The sequence below is a fragment of the Bombina bombina genome, chromosome 1 (assembly GCF_027579735.1).
Source record: "Bombina bombina isolate aBomBom1 chromosome 1, aBomBom1.pri, whole genome shotgun sequence".
Taxonomy (NCBI): Eukaryota; Metazoa; Chordata; class Amphibia; order Anura; family Bombinatoridae; genus Bombina; species Bombina bombina.
The window spans coordinates 1,573,312,908-1,573,324,555 of NC_069499.1; the positions used below are offsets into that span (position 1 = coordinate 1,573,312,908).

The following is an 11,648-nucleotide window of genomic DNA, read 5'->3' on the forward strand; positions in this document are numbered from 1 at the left end:
TTAACTCAATATATTATATATTAAGCTTTGACATGCTATGCTTTATTTATATGGATGATTGAAAAGATGTATAACCCTTTAAGTGTAACTGCCTTACCCATAACCCCCAGTCATTCTCTTTGCCTCTTTCAATGGAGGATGTGCAAAGTTGATGTCTGAAGATAATTAAACCTTTTATGGGTACCTTTCCCTGCAAGCAAGGATTTCCCTGCAAGCAAGAGGCTATGCTGTGTCCATGTCAATCTCTTGAGTAAGAGTAATGGTGGCTATTAGCAGTTAGAAAGCGGCAAGGTTGTCTATGCTTTGTTTCTAACATTATTGCTACCCCTTCATAGAAAGCCAGGGTTGGTTACTCTGTGGCGGACAGACATTGCCGGAAATGAACCCGATCGAGTACGATCGGGTTGATTGACACCTCCCTGCTGGCGGCCAATTGGCCGCGAGTCAGCAGGGGGCGGCATTGAACCAGCAGCTCTTCTGGCGGATCAGGTCCGCCAGACTTTGTTAAATATAGGCCACTGGGAGTTGCTGTGCCTGTCCCACAGCTGAAGACCCTGGACGGTAAGTACATTTATGTTATTATTCCCTACCCTTAGCAGGTATCTTAATACTGTCATCAGGGATAGGGGCAATGTTTATTGGTGACCATCTGGCACTATTATTGCCCTTTTTGATGGGTCTAGGACTTTTAGTAAGATCCCCGTCTGGGGAAATCAGCCAAGTATGGACAGCATGGCATTAACCGGCATCTTTTTAACTTATTTTATGAGAAGCTCCGGTTATCAAATTATTGCTTACCCTCTGGGGGTTTTGCGATGACATTTTAGCGCTGGTGAAAAACTCTACATAGGGCTCTAATGTCAGTGCACACTGGTGCATATCGCAGCACTCATTAGATAACGTATAGTGCCTACTTTCCATGGTCACATTTGTATCTATTGCGCTGGATTAATTAACTACTTTCCAACACTCAGTAAGGTATAGCGTGTTTTTTGTTGTATAGCACTGGTGTAAATGGCCGCATTGCGATCCTCACTGAAGCGCTTGAGTCAATATGGCTCGAGTTAATGGCGGCATTGCATATATAGAGTTAATGGTGGCATTGTAAGGTGCAGCTCTCTGTATGAGGCGCCGATGTACATTGAGTGCCGGTATTTTTAGCCTTTTTGTCGCTGTTTTCAGCCAAGTTGGCTCATACCGGGTATTTGGCTATAACTCACGCAGCAATCTTTTCAGGGTCTCGTAGACAGCTATGCAGTATACGCAATTACATATCTTTAGCCATTTTTCCCCCCTGAAATTATAACCTTCTCTTTAATGACCTCAGGGCTGGCACTAGGGAATATTCATGGCATAATGCAGCTTATTTACTTAAGTGGCTTCTGTATTTGTACATCCCCTCTCAGTTGATCCGGTGAGGTGATACTATAGAGGGTTTAATCTTAAGTATAACCTATATTGTCTAATGAACACTATTTATATTTCTATTGAAGTCTTTATGAATGTCTGTGACATTATTTTTCGTCTGAGTTTTGATATTCTTTTTAACTCATGTAGGTGAGAACTTCAGTCTTGGCTGAAGAATTATGGAAAAAGGGTTCTAAAGGACTTTTTACTTTTAAAAGCCGCTCAAGTGTCTTCTGCACTTCCGTATTCTGGAGTAGAGTTCAGTGAGTCTATTTATAGCCCTCTAATTGGCGCTGGATTACAGAATCGGGCTGGGACCCAGGATTCCCAGGTTCATATCTGGGCGCAGCTGTGACTCAATCAACGGGCTCTATTACTAGGAGCCGGGATAGCTCAGTCGATTGAGCATCGCTTTTTAATCTGAGGAACAAGGTTTCAGATCCTTGTTTGGGCTTTCTCTTTAACAGTCTTTCAAGAAGAACTGGCTGTGACTCAACACACAAGCAAACAGGAGAAGTAAACACAAAGCCACGGGTTCAGATCCCTGCACAGCCCTCTCGAGCAGAATGCCTTCCAGATCTTTTAATGGAATCCATTCTTCCATTGATTCAGGATGAACATAGACCTATAGGATGAGTATTTAAATGTTCCCATTCTCAGGCATCATCATCAGTTTCTAAGATTTGCCTTTCTGGACAAACTTTTTCAATTTGTTGCACTTCCGTTTGGTCTTGCCTTATCTAGACGATATCTTGATTCAGGCGTCATCTTTTCATCTAGAAAAATCTCATACAGAGATGTTATCTTCTCTACATTCCCACGGGTGGTAAGTGAATCTGGAAAAGAGTTCTCTAGTTCCAGCTATAGGAGTGTATTTCCTAGGGACAATCTTAGTTTCCCTGTCCATAAGGTTTTACTGATGGAGGTCAGAAAATCCAAACTTCTTGCTTTTTTTCCTTTCCCTCCAGTCTGCTTTCCATCCTTCAGTGGCTCTATGCATGGAGGTGATTGGTCTGATGGTTGCTTCCATGGACTTCATTCCTTTTGCTCGATTCCATCTGCGACCGCTGTAACTTTGTATGCTCCATCAGTGGAACAGAGATCTTTCGGATTTATCTCAGATGATAAACCTGGACCCTCTAACAAGAGACTCTGTCTCGTGGTGGGTGTCACAGGAACACCTGTCTAAGGGCACTTGCTTTCTGAGACCTTCTTGGGAAATTGTGACTACGGACGCCAGCCTGCCAGGCTGGGGATCTGTTTAGGGGCCCCCTAAAGGCTCAATGCCTGTGGTCTCTGGAAGAGTCCTCTCTTCCCATAATCATCTTGGAGTTGAGAGCTATCTTCAATGCCCTATCAGCGTGGCCTCAACTGTCGTTGGTCCGGTTTATAAGATTCCAATCGGACATCAGCACCTCAGTAGCTTACATCAACCACCAGGGAGGGACTCGGAGTTCCTTAGCCATGAAGGAGGTGGCTCAACTTCTACAGTGGGTGGAAGCCCATGATTGTCTTCTATCTGCCTTCCACATTCCAGGAGTGGGCAACTGGGAAGCAGATTTTCTAAGCAGACAGACCTTTCATTTCTGGGAGTGGGCTCTCCATCCGGAAGTGCTCTCTCAGATATCCCTCAAGTGGGGGGTTCCAGTTTTGGATCTGATGGCGTCCCGCCAATATGGAAAAAAACATAGAGATGCATTCAACTAGGCTTAGAACTGAAGCTGGAAATATTTCCTTGCTTAGTTCCTCCTTACTCCCAGGGTACAAACTCTTTCTGCACACTATGCCTTTCACAAAGGTAAAATCTCCTGTAGCATATTAGTCTGACCCTGCTAAATGACAGTCCAGCACAGAAATACCAGGCAAATCTCCTTTGAACAAGGTTCCAAAGTACAGTTGAAGGTCAAGAGATCCTAAGGCCGCTCTGATAGATGCTCTAGTGGTTCCTTGGAGGTTTTCTCTGTCGTATCTGTTTCTTCCGCTTGCTCTCCTTGCACGAGTCATTACTCGTATAAATCAGGAGAGGGTATCGGTGATACTAATAGCTCCTACATGGCCTTGCAGGATCTGGTTCGCGGATCTAGAGAGGATGTCATCTCTACCTCCTTGGAGGTTTTCCTCAGAGGAAAGACCTTCTACTTCACGGTCCTTTCCTCCATCCAAACCTAGATTCTCTGACGCTACCTGCTTGGAGATTGAAAGCCTAGTTTTGTCTATACATGGTTTTTCTGAAGCAGTCATTGAAACAATTATTCTGGCTCAAAACCGGTTACTTGCAAGATTTACCATAAGCTAGGTTTAGGTCCATCTGCCATTTTCTCTCCCTCCCTTTTCATTCTGTATCCTTCAGTGTTCTGTGTCCTCTAGCTTTGGTATTGGTTCCCACTAGTAATTGGAATGACAGGTGGACTCTCCATGTCTTAGGAAAGAAAACAAAATGTATGCTTACCTGATAAATTTCTTTATTTCTGGACATGGAGAGTCCACGACCCCACCCTCTTTTTTAATTATAATTCGGCAGTGTTTTTGTGTAAACCTCAGGAACCTTTTCACCATTGTGTTTCTTCCTTTCCATTTCCTTCCGCTGAATGACTGGGGGTTATGGGTAAGGCAGTTACACTTAACAGCTTTGCTGGGGTGCTTTTTGCCTCCTCCTGTTGGCCAGGAGTTGAATATGCCACTAGTAATTGGAATGACGTTGTGGACTCTCCATGTACGGAAAGAAAGAAATTTATCAGGTAAGCATAAATTTTGTTTTTCATATGTGGTACAATAATACTACTAGACTTGTATAGTGACAATGTAACAGCGCTATGCCAGGCCATCAGAAAACATGTTTACAGCAGCTTGTCCTAGAATTTTAGGAATTATTGAAGTCTACAGCTATATCTTGCCCAGAAGGCTGGCATCTGTCGTTACTATTGTCCAATCTGGCCTGCGGAAGGTCATACCCTTGGACAGATGGACCCGAGATAGCCACCAGAGAAGAGAATCCCTGGTCTCTTGATCCAGATTTAGTAGAGGGGACAAATCTGTGTAATCCCCATTCCACTGACTGAGCATGCAGAGTTGCAGCGGTCTGAGATGTAGGCGGGCAAACGGCACTATGTCCATTGCCGCTACCATTAAGCCGATTACTTCCATACACTGAGCCACTGAAGGGCGAGAAGTAGAATAAAGAACACGGCAGGAATTTAGAAGTTTTGACAACCTGGCCTCTGTCAGGTAAATCTTCATTTCTACAGAATCTATCAGAGTTCCTAGGAAGGAAACTCTTGTGAGAGGGGATAGAGAACTCGTTTCTTCGTTCACTTTCCACCCATGCGACCTCAGGAATGCCAGAACAATGTCTGTATGGGACCTGGCGATTTGAAAATTCGACGCCTGTATTAGAATGTCGTCTAGGTAAGGGGCTACTGCTATACCCCACGGCCTTAGGACCGCTAGGAGTGACCACAGAACCTTCGTAAAGATTCTTGGTGCCGTAGCTAACCCAAAGGGAAGAGCCACAAACTGGTAATGCCTGTCTAGGAAGGTGAACCTGAGAAACCGATGATGATCTCTGTGTATCGGAATGTGCAGATAAGCATCCTTTAAGTCCACGGTAGTCATATATTGACCCTCCTGGATCATAGGTAGGATGGTTCGAATAGTCTCCATCTTGAAGGATGGGAATCTGAGAAATTTGTTTAGGATCTTGAGATCTAAGATTGGTCTGAAGGTTCCCTCTTTCTTGGGAACCACAAACAGATTTGAATAGAAGCCTTGCCCCTGTTCCTCCTTTGGAACTGGGAGGATCACTCCCATAACTAGGAGGTCTTGAACACAATGTAAGAATGCCTCTCTCTTTATCTGGTTTGCAGATAATTGTGAGAGATGAAATCTTCCTTTTGGGGAAGAAGCTTTGAAGTCCAGAAGATATCCCTGGGACACGATTTCCAATGCCCAGGGATCCTGGACATCTCTTGCCCAAGCCTGGGTGAAGAGAGAAAGTCTGCCCCCTACTAGATCCGTTACCGGATCGGGGGCTGATCTTTCATGCTGTCTTAGAGGCAGCAGCAGGTTTTTTGGCCTGCTTTCCTTTGTTCCAAGCCTGGTTAGGTCTCCAGACCGGCTTGGACTGGGCAAAATTTCCCTCTTGTTTTGTATTAGAGGAAGTTGAAGCTGCGCTACTCTTGAAGTTTCGAAAGGCACGAAAATTAGGCTGTTTGGTCCTTAATTTGTTGGACCTATCCTGAGGAAGGGCGTGACCTTTTCCTCCAGTAATATCAGAAATGATCTCCTTCAGTCCAGGCCCGAATAGGGTCTGCCCCTTGAAGGGAATGTTAAGAAGCTTAGACTTTGAAGTAACGTCAGCTGACCAGGATTTAAGCCATAGCGCCCTACGCGCCTGAATAGCAAAACCTGAGTTCTGAGCCGTTAGTTTGGTTAAATGAACAACGGCGTCAGAAACAAATGAATTGGCTAGCTTAAGAGCTTTAAGCTTGTCAAGGATATCATCCAATGTGGTTTCTACCTGTAGAGCCTCTTCTAGAGACTCAAACCAGAAGGCCCCAGCAGCAGTGACAGGTGCAATGCATGCAAGGGGCTGGAGAATAAAACCTTGTTGAATAAAAATTTTCTTAAGGTAACCCTCTAATTTTTTGTCCATTGGATCTAGAAATGCACAACTAGTTGTATGCTTCGCTAGAGTAGAGACTGCGCCCTCCACCTTAGGGACCGTTTGCCACAAGTCCCGTGTAGCGGCATCTATGGGAAACATCTTTTTAAAAACAGGAGGGGGAGAGAACGGTACACCTGGTCTATCCCATTCCTTAGTAATAATTTCTGAAAACCTCTTAGGTATTGGAAAAACATCAGTGTAAACAGGCACTGCGTAGTATTTATCCAATTTACACAATTTCTATGTCAGACATGTTTAACAGACTAGTAATGAGACCAGCAAGCTTTGAAAACACTTTAATTAATGTGAAAAAGCAGAATATAAAAAACGGTACTGTGCCTTTAAGGGAAAAAAACAAACACAAAAACTGCAAAACAGTGAAAAAAGCAGTTAACTCTATGAAATTTTTACAGTGTATATAATAGACTAAAATAGCATTGCACCCACTTGCAAATGGATGATTAACCCCTCAGGTTCAAAAACGAAGCAAAAAAAACGGTAAAAAACGTTAAAACAGTCACAAGCAAACTGCCACAGCTCTACTGTGGCTACTACATTCCCATAAAACGACTTTTGTAGGCACAAAATCCCCTTACAGAGGCCCAATATGTCAGGGGACTCCTTCAGGGAAGCTGGATGTCTCAGAATGTAAAAACAACTGCGCAATTAGAGCGCAAAAATAGGCCCCTCCCACCATGCACTCAAAGTCAGAGGGCCTTAAAAAACTATTCCTAAGAGTAAAATAACAGCCATGTGGAAAACTAGGCCCCAAACAAAGATTTATCACCTCAGTAAAAAATGTTCTTTATATATATGCAAACGTTTTACATACTAAGCCATAATAGAAAGTAATATGAAAATTACCCTTTACAGCAAGCATGATGCCAGTCGTTTATTAAATCACTGCAATCAGGCTTACCTTAACTATATCAGGCACTGTCAGCATTTTCTAGTTCTTATCATCCTCTAGAAATAATATACTGAACATACCTCAGGGCAGTTAATTCTGCAGGCCGTTCTCCCAGCTGAAGTTTCCTCATACTCTTCAGTTATGTGTGAGAACAGCAGTGGACCTTAGTTACAACCTGCTAAGATCATCAAAAACCTCAGGCAAATTCTTCTTCTAATTTCTGCCTGAGGTAAAAAACAGTACAACGCCGGCACCGTTTAAAAATAACAAACTTTTGATTGAAGATAAACTACACTAATTCACCACATCTCTCTAGCTACTTCCCTTGTCGAGAGCTGCAAGAGAATGACTGGAGGTGGCAGTTAGGGGAGGAGCTATATAGACAGCTCTGCTGTGGGTGATCCTCTTGCAGCTTCCTGTTGGGAAGGAGAATATCCCACAAGTAATGGATGAATCCGTGGACTGGATACACCTTACAAGAGAAACATAAATATTACCTGTCTGATTACAGTACTGTCTGTCTGAGGGTGCTGTGTATAAACATGATTTAAAACTACCTTTAGGTTACATGTATAAGCTGTATTATATAACATATAAATATTACCTGTCTGATTACAGTACTGTACTGTCTGAGGGTGCTGTGTATAAACATGATATAAAACTACCTTTAGGTTACATGTATAAGCTGTATTATATAACATATAAATATAACTGTCTGATTACAGTACTGTACTGTCTGAGTGTGCTGTGTATAAACATGATATAAAACTACCTTTAGGTTACATGTATAAGCTGTATTATATAACATATAAATATTACCTGTCTGATTACAGTACTGTCTGTCTGAGGGTGCTGTGTATAAACATGATATAAAACTACCTTTAGGTTACATGTATAAGCTGTATTATATAACATATAAATATTACCTGTCTGATTACTGTACTGTCTGTCTGAGGGTGCTGTGTATAAACATGATATAAAACTACCTTTAGGTTACATGTATAAGCTGTATTATATAACATATAAATATTACCTGTCTGATTACAGTACTGTCTGTCTGAGGGTGCTGTGTATAAACATGATATAAAATTACCTTTAGGTTACATGTATAAGCTGTATTATATAACATATACATATTACCTGTCTGATTACAGTACTGTACTGTCTGTCTGAGGGTGCTGTGTATAAACTGATATAAAACTACCTTTAGGTTACATGTATAAGCTGTATTATATAACATATAAATATTACTGTCTGATTACAGTAGTGTCTGTCTGTCTGAGGGTGCTGTGTATAAACATGATATAAAATTACCTTTAGGTTACATGTATAAGCTGTATTATATAACATATAAATATTACTGTCTGATTACAGTACTGTACTGTCTGAGGGTGCTGTGTATAAACATGATATAAAACTACATTTAGGTTACATGTATAAGCTGTATTATATAACATATAAATATTACCTGTCTGATTACTGTACTGTCTGTCTGTCTGTCTGAGGGTGCTGTGTATAAACATGATATAAAACTACCTTTAGGTTACATGTATAAGCTGTATTATATAACATATACATATTACCTGTCTGATTACTGTACTGTCTGTCTGAGGGTGCTGTGTATAAACTGATATAAAACTACCTTTAGGTTACATGTATAAGCTGTATTATATAACATATAAATATTACCTGTCTGATTACAGTACTGTCTGAGGGTGCTGTGTATAAACATGATATAAAACTACCTTTAGGTTACATGTATAAGCTGTATTATATAACATATAAATATTACCTGTCTGATTACTGCACTGTCTGTCTGAGGGTGCTGTGTATAAACATGATATAAAACTACCTTTAGGTTACATGTATAAGCTGTATTATATAACATATAAATATTACTGTCTGATTACTGTACTGTACTGTCTGTCTGAGGGTGCTATGTATAAACATGATATAAAATTACCTTTAGGTTACATGTATAAGCTGTATTATATAACATATAAATATTACTGTATGATTACAGTACTGTACTGTCTGTCTGAGGGTGCTGTGTATAAACATGATATAAAACTACCTTTAGGTTACATGTATAAGCTGTATTATATAACATATAAATATTACTGTCTGATTACTGTACTGTCTGTCTGAGGGTGCTATGTATAAACATGATATAAAATTACCTTTAGGTTACATGTATAAGCTGTATTATATAACATATAAATATTACTGTCTGATTACTGTACTGTCTGTCTGAGGGTGCTATGTATAAACATGATATAAAACTACCTTTAGGTTACATGTATAAGCTGTATTATATAACATATAAATATTACTGTCTGATTACAGTACTGACTGTCTGTCTGAGGGTGCTGTGTATAAACATGATATAAAACTACATTTAGGTTACATGTATAAGCTGTATTATATAACATATAAATATTACTTACTGTCTGTCTGAGGGTGCTGTGTATAAACATGATATAAAATTACCTTTAGGTTACATGTATAAGCTGTATTATATAACATATAAATATTACCTGTCTGATTACAGTACTGTCTGAGGGTGCTGTGCATAAACATGATATAAAACTACCTTTAGGTTACATGTATAAGCTGTATTATATAACATATAAATATTACTGTCTGATTACAGTACTGTACTGTCTGAGGGTGCTGTGTATAAACATTATATAAAATTACCTTTAGGTTACATATATAAGCTGTATTATATAACATATAAATATTACTGTCTGATTACAGTACTGTCTGTCTGAGGGTGCTGTGTATAAACATGATATAAAACTACCTTTAGGTTACATGTATAAGCTGTATTATATAACATATAAATATTACCTGTCTGATTACAGTACTGTCTGTCTGAGGGTGCTGTGTATAAACATGATATAAAATTACCTTTAGGTTACATGTATAAGCTGTATTATATAACATATAAATATTACCTGTCTGATTACAATACTGTCTGTCTGAGGGTGCTGTGTATAAACATGATATAAAACTACCTTTAGGTTACATATATAAGCTGTATTATATAACATATAATTATTACCTGTCTGATTACAGTACTGTCTGTCTGAGGGTGCTGTGTATAAACATGATATAAAACTACCTTTAGGTTACATGTATAAGCTGTATTATATAACATATACATATTACCTGTCTGATTACTGTACTGTCTGTCTGAGGGTGCTGTGTATAAACATGATATAAAACTACCTTTAGGTTACACTATAAGCTGTATTATATAACATATAAATATTACCTGTCTGATTACAGTACTGTCTGTCTGTCTGAGGGTGCTGTGTATAAACATGATATAAAATTATCTTTAGGTTACATATATAAGCTGTATTATCAATAGTAATTTCCAAGGAGAGACTGCATTCTATTGGGGAAATGGGTGATTTAAGAAAGTGGTGTAAGCCCCAAAACATAATTGAATACAACTGAGTTTGATTTTAAAGGGACACTGAACCCAATTTTTTTTTTTTCTTTCGTGATTGAGATAGATCAGCAATTTTAAGCAACTTTCTAATTTACTCCTATTATCAATTTTTCTTCATTCTCTTGCTATCTTTATTTGAATAAGAAGGCATCTAAGCTTTTTTTCTTGGTTCAGTACTCTGGACAGCACTTTTTTTATTGGTGGATGAATTTATCCACCAATGAGCAAGGACAACCCAGGTTGTTCACCAAAATTGGGCCGGCATCTAAACTTACATTCTTGCATTTCAAATAAAGATACCAAGAGAATAAAGAAAATTTGATAATAGGAGTAAATTAGATAGTTGCTTAAAATCTCATGCTCTATCTGAATCATGAAAGAAAAAATGTGGGTTCAGTGTCCCTTTAACTCTCTCTCTCCTGTACTGTATATGTTAATACTTTGAAAAAACAACAAGAGAAGAGAGAAGCATTTATTGGCACACTTAGAAAGGGTGGTTAAATTTGACAAAGCAGATGCCTTTGACAAAGCAGATGTGAAACGCGCGTCCAATACATATACTCGTAAGGGGGACTTTATTTGGGGATTATACAGAGAGATTCTGAAGTGTTCTCCCCTAGCAAATAGCAATATTCCACCTTAGTTAACCGGAGTTTGTGTTTAATAAGAGTATTTGGTTCTGCTAACATATTTTGATAAACATTGTACTTATTCAGGGTTACCCTGCATATGCCTACTGAAGAGGCAGTGTTCATTCGATTTTTTATTATGTATTATTAATTCATTTTTCGTTTTATCAAGTGGCATGGTCCACTATTATTTTTAAACATATTTATTAAATGTTACGTTTTATTTAACTTCACTTATATACCCCACTCCACACTCATTGCAATTTAACCACCCTTTCTAAGTGTGCCAATTAATGCTTCGCTCTTCTCTTGTTGTTTATATATGGCATTAGGCACTACCCTCCTTTATATACTCAGGCTTGTTTAAGGGGGTTTGAGGTTGGTTACTATTACCCCACCTTCCCTAGAGGTTTCTAGGGGTTTATTTTGTTACTAATATGTTAATACTTACCTGCATGACAGAAGTCAATAACAAGTTTCAGTAAAAAATAAATAAAGGGGGTCGCTGGCTATGCAGAATGAGATAAGTATTTACTGCTAAAATAAATAAAATAAAAAATATTTATATGTAGCAAA

The 11,648-nt window shown here is 39.2% G+C and overlaps 1 protein-coding gene across 1 annotated transcript in view; it reads left to right on the top strand.

The window, feature by feature from the left end:
- Nucleotides 1-11,648, top strand: part of LOC128656247 (TBC1 domain family member 24) — a 115,623-nt gene that overhangs the window by 86,906 nt on the left and 17,069 nt on the right. The window lies entirely within an intron of this gene.